Genomic DNA, 15,297 nt, shown 5'->3' with positions numbered 1-15,297 from the left:
TCAACAAATTGTGCTGGGAGAACTGGACAGGGACGTGCAAAAAAAATGAAACTAGACCACCAACTTACACTACACACGAGAATAAACTCAAGATGGATCAAAGACTTAAATGTAAGGCGTGACATCATAAAAGTCCTAGAGGAAAACATATGCAGGAAAATTTCAGATATCCCACATAACAATATTTTCATGGATACATCTCCTAAGGCAAGAGAAATAAAGGGAAAAAAAACAATTGGGAATAAATCAAACTAAAGAGTTTCTGCTCAGCAAAAGAAAACATCATTAAGATGAAAAGGAAACCAACCATATGGGAAAACAGACTTGCCAATGATATCTCAGACAGGGGACTGATCTCTGAAATATATAAAGAGCTTATACGGTGCAGCTGGATCAACTCAACATGAGTCGACAAGTATCAGCCGCCGCAGATCCTCTACCCCCTCAAGCTCCGGGTGCCTGTGGGAGTCCGCCACAATTCTCCTCACGATGTGCTGCCCTGCACCCGCAGCCATGTGCCGGACCCTGTCCGTGTTCCCCACCAGCTGCCTGGAGAGAGCCAAGGAATTCAAGACACGCCCGGGGATCTTCCTCCACAAATCAGACCTGGGCTCTGATACTGGGAATGTTGGCAAGTTCGAGTGGAACAGCAAACACAACAAAGAGGGCAGAAACTTCTCAAAAGATGTGCTGGTATGGAGAGAGTCCTTTGACTCGCTGCTGAGCAGTAAAGATGGGGTGGCTGCCTTCCATGCCTTCCTGAAGACAGAGTTCAGTGAGGAGAATCTGGAGTTCTGACTGGCCTGTGAGGAGTTCAAGAAGGTTCAGTCACCTACCAAGCTGGCCTCCCGGGCTCACAGGATCTTTGAGGAGTTCATCTGCAGCGAAGCCCCGAAAGAGGTGAACATAGACCACGAGACCAGGGAACTGACCAGGACAAACCTGCAGGCTGCCACAGCCACATGCTTCGATGTGGCTCAGGGGAAGACACGCACCCTGATAGAGAAAGACTCCTATCCACGCTTTCTGAAGTCCCCCGCTTACCGGGACCTGGCAGCACAAGCCTCGGCCACCAACACCACTCTGTCCAGCGGCAGCCCGGCAGAGCCCTTACACATGTGAACCTCATGGCAGTGAGGAGCCAGCCGCGAAGAGAGGTTCAGTCACCCAGCCCTGAGGCAGCTGCCTCTGTGTGGGAGGTAGGTTCTTCAAAGCAAGCAAGAGGACAATGAAGGAAAAAGCTGTTTTGTTTTGGAAGCAACAGCCTCTCCTCCAGAAACTACGGGACTGAATTTCATGCTCATGCTCAAGAGGGTCTCCCAACTCCTAGGACTTGTGATAAGGGCCAAAGATCGCAGTGTGTGGCACTCTCTGGGGAAAAGAATGGTGTTGTGACAGTCATCATTGGCTTTTGTCATTCTCAATGGGCAAGAAATAGCCCAGGGTGGTTTGGGAAACATGAATAAAGGGAAAGGAAAATAAAAATAAAAATAAAATAAAGAGCTTATACGACTCAACATCAAGAAAACAAACCACCCGATTAAAAAATGAGCAAAGGGGTTGAACAAACACTTCTCCTTAGAGGCCATACAGAAGGTTCATGGACACATGAAAGAATGTTCAACATCACTAGCAATCAGAGAGGTGCAAATAAAAACCACAATGATATACCACTTTACACCTGTCAGAATGGCCATCATCAACAAATCAACAAACAACATGGCTGGTGAGGATGTGGAGAAATGGAAATTCTACTGCACTGTTGGTGGGAATGCAGACTGGTACAGCCACTATGGAAAACAGCATGGAATTCACTCAAAAAACTAAAAATGGAACTACCTTTTGAACTAGCGATTCCACTGCTAGGATTATACCTGAAAAATCCTAAAACCCTAATTCAAAAGAACTTATGCACCCCTATGTTCATAGCAGCACTGTTTACAATAGCTAAGTGCTGGAAACAGCCTAAGTGCCCACCTGTAGATGACTGGATTAGAGAACTGTGGTACATTTACACAATGGAATACCATGCAGCAGAGAGAAAGAAGGAACTCCTGCCATTTGCGACAACATGGATGGAACTAGAGAGAATTATGCTTCGTGAAATAAGCCAGGCAAAGAAAGGAAAATACCTTATGATATCACCTAATACAGGAAATGAAAGAACAACACAAACAAACGAACTAAATGGGACAAAGAGAAGAATAGCCGTCAGTAGGGGGGAGGGGGGAGGGAGAGAAGGGGTATAAGTAAGGGAAGGGTTTAGTCAAGGAACGTGTATAAATGACTCATGGACATGGACAACGGGGAGGGATATGATTGTGGGAAAAGGGGTGGGCTGGGGGGAGCAATGGGAGAAAAATGGGACAAGTATAATTAAAAAATCAAAAATAAAATAAAGTAATAAAAAATGAACATCTGATAATTACAAGTGTAAATTACATTTACACAATGGAATACTATGCAGCAGAGAGAAAGAAGGAACTCCTGCCATTTGCGACAACATGGATGGAACTAGAGAGAGTTATGCTTCATGAAATAAGCCAGGCAAAGAAAGAAAAATACCATATGATATCACCTAATACAGGAAACGAAAGAACAACCTAAACAAATGAACTAAATAGGACGAGGAGCAGAATAGCAGTTAATAAGGGGGAGGGAGGAGGGAGAGAAGGGGGATAAATAAGGGAACCAACATGTATAAATGACTCATGGACATGGACAACGGGGAGGGATATGATTGTGGGAGAAGGGGTGGGCTGGGGGGGGAGAATGAGGGAAAAATGGGACAACTGTAATTGAAAAACCAAAAATTAAAATTAAAAAATGTATATATTGTTAATATGGCAATAGTTATTGTTAAAATGGCATTACTCTCCAAAGTAACCTATAGATTCAATGCTATTTCTACCAAAATGCTAATGGCCTTTTTTGCAGAAATGAAACACCAATTCCCAACTTTATGTAAAATTACATAGTCCCCAAGTAGCCAAAAACAATATGTAAAAGTAAAAAAAGCTTGAGAAGTCATACTTTCCTATTAAAAAACTTAATATAAAGCTATAGTAGTCAGAACAGTGTGGTACTGGCATAAGGATAGTCACAAAAAGAATAACTAGGACTGAAAGTTCAGAATTAAACTCAAACACCCATGGCCAACTGATTTTTAATAATAGTGCCTACGCCATTTAACGAGTAGAGAGTAGTCCCTTCAATAAGTGGTGCTGGGACAGGTGAATGATCAAATGCAAAAGGATGAAGTTAGATCTACTTTATACACACAAGAGGTATAAATGTATGGAAAGAAATTGAATTAAGACTTTTTAGTTTTTCCTAAATTTTATTTTCCAGTTACATAGTCATTCTTATTTTTCATATCAATGTTTTCAAAGGTCAAGTTTCATTTTAGTGATTAAGTATCATACATATTAATTACAATCCTTGCTGCTTTGCTCTGTGACATAGGCACATGTTTTATTTCCAACTTATGTTGTTACAATTGTTTAAAATAAAAATAATCCCATGTATTTTATCCCTTATGTTGTTCCTAAATATTTTACAGCCTTCTGCTATGTATAGCTATCTTCACTGATATTAGTCTTCGCTCTCAATTTAGCAATATCTTCTCATGTAAACACACACTGAAAGAAAATTATTAAAATGTGGATTGTTGGCAACATTAATAACCTTGGATTACAGATTGCCTGATGATATCTAAGCATCTCAAATATGAAGCACATAAATGTCTATTATACTGAATGTTAGCAGTATAAATAAATACATTGACTCCTTCATTTTTTAAGTTTAAAAATACTTTGAATTCAAGCATAGTCAATGAATCATCATACTATAAATTAAAAATTCTTTGACACACTCATCAGTAGCAAATTTTATCTCTGCTATTTTAATCTCCCTTAGTCAGTGGCCTATCCCTGTTAGGCCAGGAAGTATACTCTATTTTAGTTCCCTCTTTATAACTTATTTTTTCAAACTGAGTACATTTAATTTATGGTCTACCAAAGTATGTCCTTTATTTTTGTTTTTTCTTTTTTATTTTTCATGAATCAGGGCACTTGCAATGTTTTATTTCATTGATCTTTTAAAAAAAACATATTTTGGATTGTTATTCTTTATGAAATATTTCATTGTGCATTTTTCATTTTATGAAATTCACTGTTGATCTTTATTCATTTTCTTCTCCTAGTGTTGTGGTTATTTTTTTTTTCCTTTTTTATCTCTTTAGGGTGATTTTCTGCTTTTCTTTTTCCACAGTTCTTTATTTATTTTTGTTCCTTAATAATAAACTAAATTAAGCCATAAAATTTCTCTCTGAGTTCAGCTGTGCCCCCAATATTTGGTATAAAATGTTCTTGTTGCTTTTTAGATAGTCTATGATTTCACTTTTTATTCTTTGTTCAAAGATTTTATGAGAGTGTGTTTCTTAGTTCTCAAGTAGTAAGAGGTTTTAGTGGCCTCTTAAAAGACTCAGTAATCTTAGAATTTCATTTATCAATTTTTTCTTCATGACCAAATAATGAACATTTATTTGTGAAAGTCTTACCAAAAACATATAGCTTCTATTTGGGATCTTATGTTCACAACAATTATTTTATTTATTGATCATGTTATGCAATTTCTTCAAGTCTTACTTAAGCTTTGTCTATTATGTATGTCCTTTTTACTTTTTTAACCCTCACCTTAGAATATGTTTATTGATTTTTTTCAGAGAAGAAGGGAGGGAGAGAGAGGGTGAGGAAGAAATAGACATCAATGTAAGAGAGAAGCATCAATCAGTTGCCTCTGGTACACACATCAACCAAGGATCAAACTAACAACCTAGGCATGTGCCCTGACTGGGAATCAAACCCACGACCGTTTGGTGCATAAGATAGCACTCCAACCAACTGAGCAACCCAGCCAAGCCTACATCTGTCCATTTTTGGAGAACGTATAGTTTTCTAAGTATGCTTTTATCACATAGAGCAGTTTGCAAAGATTTTGTCTTGCATATTTAGCTGCTATATTTGTGCTGCATAGAGATACAAGACTGTTAGGTTTATTTTTATGATTACTCAATATCTTTTGTTCTCACTCATGCTTAACCTTAAATGCAAAATAATTATTTTAAAATATTATGATATTAATTACATTTCATATAATAACTATACTCTATATTAATATATCACCTTTTCAATTTTCTACTTTGGGGGAATTTTTGGCTTTATTACTTTTATTTTGTTTAACATTGCCTTGTTTTTATTCCCTTTTCATCCTTATTTTTAAGCTTTCTGTATTTATCCACTTTAAGGACAACTAATGTAAATAGTGTACAACTAGGTTTTGCATCATAAGAAAAGTAGTCATTTTTAATAAGAACCTTTGGTCCACTTGAATCTATTATAATGAATGGCTTTCTATTTTACTTTGTGATTAGTAAACATTTCAGATTGTTGTTTCCTCTCTTTTAAAATTGTCTTTGGTTCTGTTAGTTTGTTATTATTTTTCTTAGAATTTGTAAATACTACCACACCTTTTCTACTAATCATTATCTCTCATAATTTTCTACAAACTTTTTGTTAACAAAGTTACCTAATATTTTCACCACCAAGATATAATGGTTAACTCTTAAAGGTAAATTGCTTTCCCCACCAAAAAATGTTTTTTCCCTCATTATTTTCATGTATGTAATTATGCTCTATTTTGAGATAGTGTGTCTACTTGTTTTTCTAGTTCTTAAAGTTGAATCTCAACTGCATTCATCTCATCTTTAATTCATTGTTTAGTTTTGAAATCATGTTTTCAGGTTGAGATAGTAAAGTACTTTTTCATTGACTATATCAACATAAACATCTCTTCCAATATGAAGAATGGAAAGGCCAATTCAGTGAATATGAGAAGAACAAGGATTTTCCTTCACACTGTATATTTTTCTCCCTATCTGATCCCTCCAGAGTTCCCCATTCTAAAGAAGTAAGTAATGACATAAGTTTCTTTTCATAAAACTAATAAGACCAGTTGTTAATGGAGGTTTCTTTTGACCAAGTCTTTGACTGGAATGTCATGCCTAAAGGAGACATGCTTGGGCTCTGGTTGTTATCAAAAAGCCCTGAGGAACTGAGAATGACTTTCAAAGGTAATTTTAAAAGCGCACGAGATAAAAGGCCTGGTACTGTGGTTGGTTGTGCGGTCCACAGCAATCTTTCCAGGAAAGGAATGAATGTTGTTTTCCTGAGAGATGGCTAGAAGGGACCTTAAGGCACAATGAAAAACCAGAAGGACTTGGAAAAGACAGGTGTATACAGGCAAGGATGAATGCCAGGTATGTGGCTCAGCTTCTTTAGAAATAAAGATCATAAGTGATCATTTGATGCTGTTGTTGTGTTTATGCAAATGAACAGAATAAATTAAAAATTGACTTAATGCAGTCCCTTTAATGACAAGGAGGGTAATCTTAGGGAGAAAAATCATTATTTAAGGAAAATCACAATGATCAGTGGTAGACTATAAAGTAGGGCAGCTAACTGTCTTTAAAGTTTCTTTTCATTTAAAATATGTTTTCACTTGAAAGTTAAACTATGTCTGTGGTATCATCAAAGATATTTAATTTACAGGCAAGAAAAATGTCAAATGCCTTGCAACTGGGTGTCTTTCCAATAAGACAGTCTTACAGATTTGGAGACTGGTTTGTGGGTTATGTTGCATAAATTAACATGTGTTTTCTGTATTCAAAGGGCATAAACCTATGATCTCATTACCTGAGTGATTGTCTGTACGTGTAGGCCTCTCTTAATCCTGTCAGCATCGCTGCCTCCTGAGACTCAATGGTTTGGCTGAACTAAGTGGCTGGGTTGTTGAAGAATGGGGTGGTCTGTGGGCTTCACTTTAAAACTGGTTTCTCTTTTCTATCCTAATGCCTTGGACCGAAAGGGTCCAGAGGTCTGAGAGGGGTGAAACCTAAAATATTTCCCTCAGCCCAAACTAAGTACAACGGGCAAAAGAGTTTTGGACAAGTGAGATGTGCCTAGCACACCTTCCTCCTAAGAAGCTCTTTTTATTCCCTAATGTGGAACATTGAAAAATTAATACCTGCCTTTTGTCATCTAGTATTTATGGATTGAATGATGTCTTTTAACTCTTTTGCCAAATCTGTTGCCCCCAGAATACAACAAGGATGCCAGCCTGTTAAACCAAACACGCCGTTGTCCGGGGACAGCCAACTGACCTGGAGTCTGCACGATCCTTCCCTGTGTGGGAAGGCCACCCTCCCCTCCACAGCCCCACTCTTATTAGGGATTTCTGGACCCAAGGGTAAGTAGGATGACGACCATGTCCAGCTTGAAGCAGCTAGAGGAGCTTGAGACCTTCGCCTATTGTCTTTTATAAGATTATAAAGGGTCTTAATATCTGAGAGGGAGAGATTGTTATTTTTTCGTATTAAAATAATTAATTAATCATTTATTTATTTAAAAAAGAAGAATATATGAAAGGGTGAAGCGGGAGAGCTTGTATGTATGAACAATGAGCATGGGTTGGGGGGATTGTTAGGGGAGGGGAGTGCTGGGTGGAGTGTAGCAAAGGGGAAAAAATTGGAACTATTGTAACAATATAATCAATAAAATATACTTTAAAAAAAAGTCTCTTCCACCAGGTTTTTTTTTTCCCCTCTAGGCTCTTTTGTGTCACTTCTGACCACTCTTCTTCTCTCTATCTGAATGGATCTTTGTTTGGATGGAAATTAGCAGAGGCAGTAATGTCTTACAATTGGTGGAATGTGGAATGGTTGCTCCTCCTTTAAGTCAGAATACCTGCTGAGGTTTGCTGGGGTCCTCTGTCGCCTCTGGAGTGAGGACCCAGCCCACTTATATAACCATTTCTTAGTCTCATAGAGGCCAAGGGGACTCCCCAAACACACCATCTCATGGATCTGGGGTTGACCTCAAATCCTCATATTTCTCTGAGCCAAGCTCTTCCCAGGATCTTCAGCTTTTTGTCCTCACCCCAGTCCTCTTGTGAAAGTTTTCTACAAACACTCCCAACCCAGAGGGAAAGACCTGAAATGATTCTCTCTGAGTCCTATAAACCAAGCCTCAGCTGCACCCTGGCAATTTTAGGTCCCAATGGCTGCTAGAAAAGGCACCAAATAGGACTGGCATGAAGGGGAGGATCTGCACTCAAATCTCTTGTCATTTTCTTGCTCTATTTATTACCTACACACTAAGCAGACTTCCGAGTATCTGTTTTGAATTCTAGTGCCTTTAAACTGGAATCTTGATTCTACTCTTCTCCCTCTGGTCCAGCAGCCACCAAGGCTAGCTGTCCATGTGGTCCTTTGCAGGTTTCTTAAACCTACTGATTTCTGAGGCCCTCCCTGAGTTCTTAAACAGAACCCTCAAAGAGCACTGAGTTCTTCAACAGGAACCTAAAAGAGCGACATAACTGCAGTATAAGGAGTGGCTCCCCCTGGGGGAGGTGACAGGTCAGAATGAGGAGAACTCAGACAGCATTATCCACGAAGACATGACTCATTTCTGCATAAATATAAGGTGTCATTACAAGTAATTTCCTGTGAAAGGGAGCTTTTTGTGCACAGATACCGTGACTTGTAATTATCAGATGTTTATTTTTTTATTATTTTATTTTATTTTTTAAATTTTATTTTTGATTTTTTAATTACAGTTGTCCCATTTCTCACACATTGCTCCCCCCTCCCAGACACCCCTTTCCCCACAATCATATCTTTAATTAAAGTTTATACTTTCTTTTTTTTTTAGATTTTCAATTACAGTTGTCCCATTTTTCCCGCATTTCTCTCCCCAACACAGCCCACCCCTTCTCCCACAAACATATCCCTCCCCGTTGTCCATGTCCATGAGTCATTTATACATGTTCCTTGACTAAACCCTTCCCTTACTTATCCCCCTTCTCTCCCTCCCACCTCCCCCCTATTGACTGCTATACTGCTCTTAGTTCTATTTAGTTCTTTTGTTTGTGTTGTTCTTTAGTTTCCTGTATTAGGTGATATCATATGGTATTTTTCTTTCTTTGCCTGGCTTATTTCACTAAGCAAAATTCTATCTAGTTCCATGCATGTTGTTGAAAATGGCAGGAGTTCCTTCTTTCTTTCTGCTACATAGTATTCCATTGTGTAAATGTACCACAGTTTTTTGTTCCACTCATCTACAGATGGGCACTTAGGTTGTTTCCAGCACTTAGCTATTGTAAACAGTGCTGCAATGAACATAGGGGTGCATAAGTTCTTTTGAAATGGTGTTTTAAGATTCTTTGGGTATAATCATAGTAGTGGAGTCGCTAGTTTAAAAGGCAGTTCCATTTTCAATCTTTTGAGGTAATTCCATACTGTTTTCCATAGTGGCTGCAGCAGTCTGCATTCCCACCAACAGTGTAGTAGGGTTCCTGTTTCTTCACATCCTCGCGAGCACTTGTTGTTTGTTGATTTGTTGATGATGGCCAATCTGACTGGTGTAAAATGGTATCTCATTGTGGTTTTTATTTGCATCACCCTGATGGCTAATGATGTTGAGCATTTTTTCATGTCTATGGACCTTCTGTCTGTCCTCTTTGGAGAAGTGTTTGTTCAGGTCCTTTGCCCATTTTTTAATTGGGTTGTTTGTTTTCTTGATGTTGAGTTGTAACAGCTCTTTATATATTTTGGAGATCAGTCCCCTGTCTGTGCAGTCATTGGCAAATATGTTTTCCCATATGGTTGGTTTCCTTTTCATCTTGCTGATGTATTCTTTTGCTGAGTAGAAACTCTTTAGTTTGACGTAATCCCATTTCTTTATTTTTTCCTTTATTTCTCTTGCTTTAGGAGATGTATCCGTGAAAAAATTGTTACGTGAGATATCTGATATTTTCTTGCCTATGTTTTCCTCTAGGACTTTTATGGTGTCACAGCTTACATTTAAGTCTTTGATCCATCCTGAGTTTATTCTCGTGTGTGGTGTAAATTGGTGGTCTAGTTTCATTTTTTTGCAGGTCCCTATTCAGTTCTCCCAGCACCATTTGTTAAAGAGGCTGTTCTCACTCCATTTTATGTTCCTACCTCCTTTATCAAATATTAGTTCACCATAGAGACCTGGATTTATTTCTGGACTCTCTATTCTGTTCCACTGATCTATATGTCTGTTCTTATGCCAGTACCAGACTGTTTTGATTACAGTGGATTTGTAGTATTGTTCGATATCTGGTGTTGTGATTCCTCCTGCTCTGTTCTTCCGTCTCAAAATTTCTTTTGCTATTCGGGGTCTTTTTTTGGTTCTATATGAATTTTTGGAGTATTTGTTCTAGGTCTGTGAAATATGTCATTGGTATTTTAATAGGGATTGCACTGAATCTGTACATTGCTTTGGGTAGTATGGCCATTTTGATGATGTTGATTCTTCCCATCCAAGAACATGGTGTTTGCTTCCATTTATTTGTATCTCCCTTAATTTCTTTCTTCAATGTTATGTAATTTTCAGAGTATAGGTCTTTTATCTCTTTGGTTAAGTTTACTCCTAGGTACTTTATTTTTCTTCTTGCTATAGTAAATGGTATTTTCTTTTTTGTTTCTGTCTCTGATATTTTATTGTTGATGTACAGAAATGACTTAGATTTCTGTATATTTATTTCGTACCCTGCTATTTTGCTAAATTCACTTATTATATTGAGTAGTCTTTTAGTGGAGTTAATAGGATTTTCTAGGTATACTATCATGTCATCTGCATATAATGAAAGTTTTACTTCCTCTTTCTCAATTTGGATGCCTTTTATATCTTTTTCTTGTCTGATTGCTGTGGCTAGGACTTCCAACACTATGTTGAATAGAAGTGGAGAGAGTGCACAACCTTGTCTAGTTCCTGAATTCAGGGGGAATGCTTTTAGTTTTTGTCCATTGAGTATGATGTTGGCTTCAGGCTTCTCATATATAACCTTGATTATGTTAAGGTATGCTCCCTCTATTCCTATTTTACTCAGTGTTTTCATCATAAGTGGGTGTTGTACTTTATCAAATGCTTTTTCTGCATATATTGATATGATCATGTGATTTTTGTCTTTCATTTTGTTCAGGTGATGTATTATATTTATTGATTTGCAAATTTTAAACCATCCTTGCATCCCTGGGATGGATTCCACTTGATCGTGATGTATGATCTTTTTGATGTATTGCTGGATCCTGTTTGCCAATATTTTATTGAGGATTTTAGCATCTATGTTCATCAGTGATATTGGCCTGTAGTTTTCTTTCTTTGCTGTGTCTTGACCTGGTTTTGGGATGAGGGTAATACTGGCTTCATAGAATGAGTTTCGGATTTTCCCTATTCTTGGATTTTTTGGAAGAGTTTGAGGACGATAGGAGTTAGTTCTTCCCTGAATGTTTTGTAGAATTCGCCTGTGAAGCCATCCGGTCCAGGGCTTTTGTGTGCAGGGAGATTTTGGATTACTGTTTCAATTTCCTTCTTTGTTAATGGTCTGTTGAGACTTTCCACTTCTTGATTCAGTTTTGGAAGATTGTAGTTTTCTAGAAACTTGTCCATTTGTTCTAGATTGTCAAATTTCTTGCCATACAGTTGTCTGTAGTAATTTCTAACTATCATTTGTATTTCTGTGGTATCAGTCGTGATTTCTCCTCTTTCATTTCTGATTTTGTTTATTTGGGTCTTTTCTCTTTTTTTCTTGATTAGACTGGCTAGAGACTTGTCGATTTTGTTTATTTTTTCGAAGAACCAGCTCCTAGTTTTGTTGATCTTTTGGATTGTTTGTTTAGTCTCTATGTCATTTAGTTCTGCCTTGATCTTGATGATTTCATTCCTTCTTCTTGCCCTAGGCTTTGTTTGTTGTTGTTGTTCTAGTTCTTATAGCTTTATGGTTAGGTTTTTTATTTGAAATTCTTCTATCCTTTTCAGATATGCCTGTATTGCTATGAACTTCCCTCTCAGGACTGCTTTTGCTGTGTCCCACAGGTTTTGGGCTGTTGTGTGCTTATTATCATTAGGTTCTAGAAATTTCTTGATTTCTTTTTTGATGTCATTGTTAATCCATTCATTATTTAATAGCATGTTATTCAATCTCCATGAGTTTCGGTGTCTTTGATTTTTTTCTCTGAGGTTGATTTCTAGTGTCAAGGCATTGTGGTCTGAAAAGATGCTTGATATGATTACAATTTTCTTGAATTTGCTGAGGTTTGTTTTGTGTCCTATCATGTGGTCTATCTTTGAAAATGTCCCGTGTGCATTTGAAAAGAATGTATATTTTGCTACTTTGGGGTGGAAAGTTCTATATATATCAGTTAGGTCCATGTGGTTTAGTGTGTTGTTCAATGCCTGTATATCCTTGGTGTTTCTTTGCTTCGATGATCGGTCTATTGTTGATAATGGAGTGTTGAAGTCCCCTACTATGAGTGTGTTGTTGTTGATATCGTTTTTGTGGTCTACTAGTATTTTTTTCCCTGGCTGGTTTGGCTCAGTGGATTGAGTGTCGGCCTGCGAGCTAAGTGTCGCTGGTTCGATCTTCCAGTCAGGGCACATCAGAGAAGGAAAACTCTGATACCAAAAAAACTCCGCTGCCTTGCGGCATACCTCTTCAGGGGAAAGGCTAAGGGAGTAAACCCTGACAGAAAATCCGGAGCCGGAGTCCCTAAGGCGGTTTGACGTTGTAGTCAACAATGGCAACTCCTGCGGCGCACCTGAAGCCAAGCTGTATTGACTCCGTCTTTCCCTTGGATCCTTCAGCTGCGAAGAGAGGGGGTGTCTGCTGCATGGGCAACAGCAGACCCTCCATATCACCCTGCCCAGGCTCTGTAGCTTCAGCTTCACTGGAGAGGACACTCCAGCATCATCGCAAGATGTCGATTCAACACGGGAGGAGACAGATACCGTGTCACTCCCGAGTCGGACTGCACAGCCATTCTTGGCGGTGCAGATAGACTCTTAAGAAGCTACACCATCGTCTCTCGAGGCTCTGTAGCTTCAGCTTCACTGGAGAGGACACTCCAGCGTCATCGCAAGATGTCGATTCAACACGGGAGGAGACAGATACCGTGTCACTCTCGAGTCGGACTGCACAACCATTCTCAGTGGTGCAGATAGACTCTTAAGAAGCTACACCATCGTCTCTCGAGACGGACGGCTGCCGACTAGTATTTGCTTTATGTATTTCGGTGCTCCTATGTTGAGTGCTTATATGTTTATCAATATGATATCTTCTTGATGGATTGTTCCCTTAAGTATTATGAAATGTCCTTCTTTGTCTCTTTTTATTGCCCTTGCTTTGAAATCCATTTTGTCTGATATGAGGACTGATACCCCGGCTTTTTTTCCAGTCCGTTTGCTTGGAATATTTTTTTATATCCCTTTACTTTCGGTCTGTGTAAATCTTTTGTTTTTAGGTGTGTTTTTTGTAGACAGCAAATATGTGGGTCCTGTTTTCTTATCCATTTCGTTACCCTATGTCTTTTAATTGGAGCATTTAATCCATTTACATTTAAGGATATTATTGACATGTATTTATTCATTGCCCTTTGTACCTCTGTTCCTCTCCTCTCTTGTTCTTTTCTTCTTTTTTCTTAGAACACACCCTTTAGCATCTCTTGCAATGCTGGTTTGGTGGAGATGTATTCTTTCAGTCATCCTTTGTCTGGGAAACTCCTTATTTCACCTTCCATTTTGAATGAGAGCTTTGCTGGGTAGAGTATTCTTGGTTGTAGGCCTTTGTTTTTCATTGCTTGAAATATTTTTGACCATTCCCTTCTGGCTTGTAATGTTTCTGTTGAGAAATTAGTTGATAGCCTTATTGGAGCTCCCTTGTATGCTATTTGCTGTTTTTCTCTTGCTGCTTTTACGATTCTCTCTTTGTCTTGGAATGTTGCCATTTTAATTATGATATACCTTGGAGTGGGTTTTTGGGGGTTCCTCTTCATCGGAACTCTCTTTGCCTCCTGAAATTGTATAACGTTTTCTCTCGTAAGGTTCCGAAAATTTTCTGTCACTATTTCTCCTATCAGTTTTTCAATTCCATGATCCTTTTCTTCTCCCTCTCTAATTCTAATGATCCTGATATTATTTCTTATCATGCTGTCCTGTAATTCCCTTACATCTTGTTCATATTTTTTTAATCTTTTTTCATTTTGCTGTATTCTCTGGGAGTTTTTCTCTACATTATCTTCTAACTCACTAATTCAATCCTGTGCTTCATTTAGTCTTCTTTTGATTGATTATACTGTGTTTTTCAGTTCAGAGGTTAAATTCTTCAATTCTTTCTTGTTCTTGTTAACAGTTTCTATGTCTTTTTTTATGCTGGTGTAGTTCTCTGCAAGTTCCCTGTAATTTTCTTGGAGCTGCTGGTAACTTCCTTGGATGTTGTCATAGTTGTTTTTAAGTGTGTTGAGTATATTGAGCTTCTTTACCACCTTTGTTTTGAATTCATGTCTGACATTTGGGCTATGTCTATTTCATCTATCTCTCTTTCTGAGGATTCCTCTTTTCTTTTCATTGAGTTGTTATTTTTGTGTCTTACCATGTTGGATTCTTTTTGTTTTTATTTATTTATTTATTTTTTTGTGGGGGGTGGAATGGTCTGTTTTGACTTCCCTCCTTTGTTGTATGAGATTCTTTATGGGAGATCTGGGGGTTTCAGTGGTGCAGTCTCTTTGATATCCTGAGCCTGATGTTCTTGAGTTACCCTTTATGTTGTTTGTTTGTGCTGTCTGTTTATACTTCAGATGTTCTTTGGTAGGATCTTCCTTCTGGCTAGTTGGTTGGGAGTCACTCTATCCACTTTGTCTTGAGTTCTTTTGTGGATATGCTGTTAAAAACATAAACACACAGCCCAGGCAGGAGACCCACACCCTCAAAAAATAAGCCCCACCCTCTATCCCGCTATCGTCTGCCGAGTCCGTATTAATATAAATGTAAAGAGATTAGAGCTTTTATACTATAAGAAGAATAGATAAGAGTTGTTTGGGGGGAGAAAAAATATAGTTTTTGATAGAGGGGGTGATAGATTAATAATAGTTGAGACTATGCAAGCCAGTAGGTAATTTTTACTTTGTATGTTAATAAAAATAGAAGAAAGGGATGGAATAATGCATAATATAGTAAGAAAGTGGGATTGTATTGTATTGGGTTTATATAGTAATTCTATTCTATTATTTAGAGTGATAGGGAGGCTAAACTAGACACACAAACAAATAAACAACGATTGAAGAGAAAGGATGAGAAGGAGAGGTTATATGCAACACGTTTGAGATAAAGTTTGTTTTTCTTTTGGAAGGAAAAAAAACAACAAAAAAAGAAGAAA

The 15,297-nt window shown here is 38.0% G+C and overlaps 1 pseudogene; it reads left to right on the top strand.

The window, feature by feature from the left end:
* Positions 1–491: 491 nt before the first annotated feature.
* Positions 492–1,122, top strand: LOC150012673 (regulator of G protein signaling 16 pseudogene; annotated as a pseudogene).
* The last annotated feature ends 14,175 nt before the right edge of the window (positions 1,123–15,297 follow it).

The sequence above is a fragment of the Furipterus horrens genome, unplaced genomic scaffold (assembly GCF_987537825.1).
Source record: "Furipterus horrens unplaced genomic scaffold, mFurHor1.1.pri manual_scaffold_4, whole genome shotgun sequence".
Taxonomy (NCBI): Eukaryota; Metazoa; Chordata; class Mammalia; order Chiroptera; family Furipteridae; genus Furipterus; species Furipterus horrens.
Note: the sequence above shows the minus strand (reverse complement) of the source record. Positions and strands in the feature narration are given on the sequence as shown.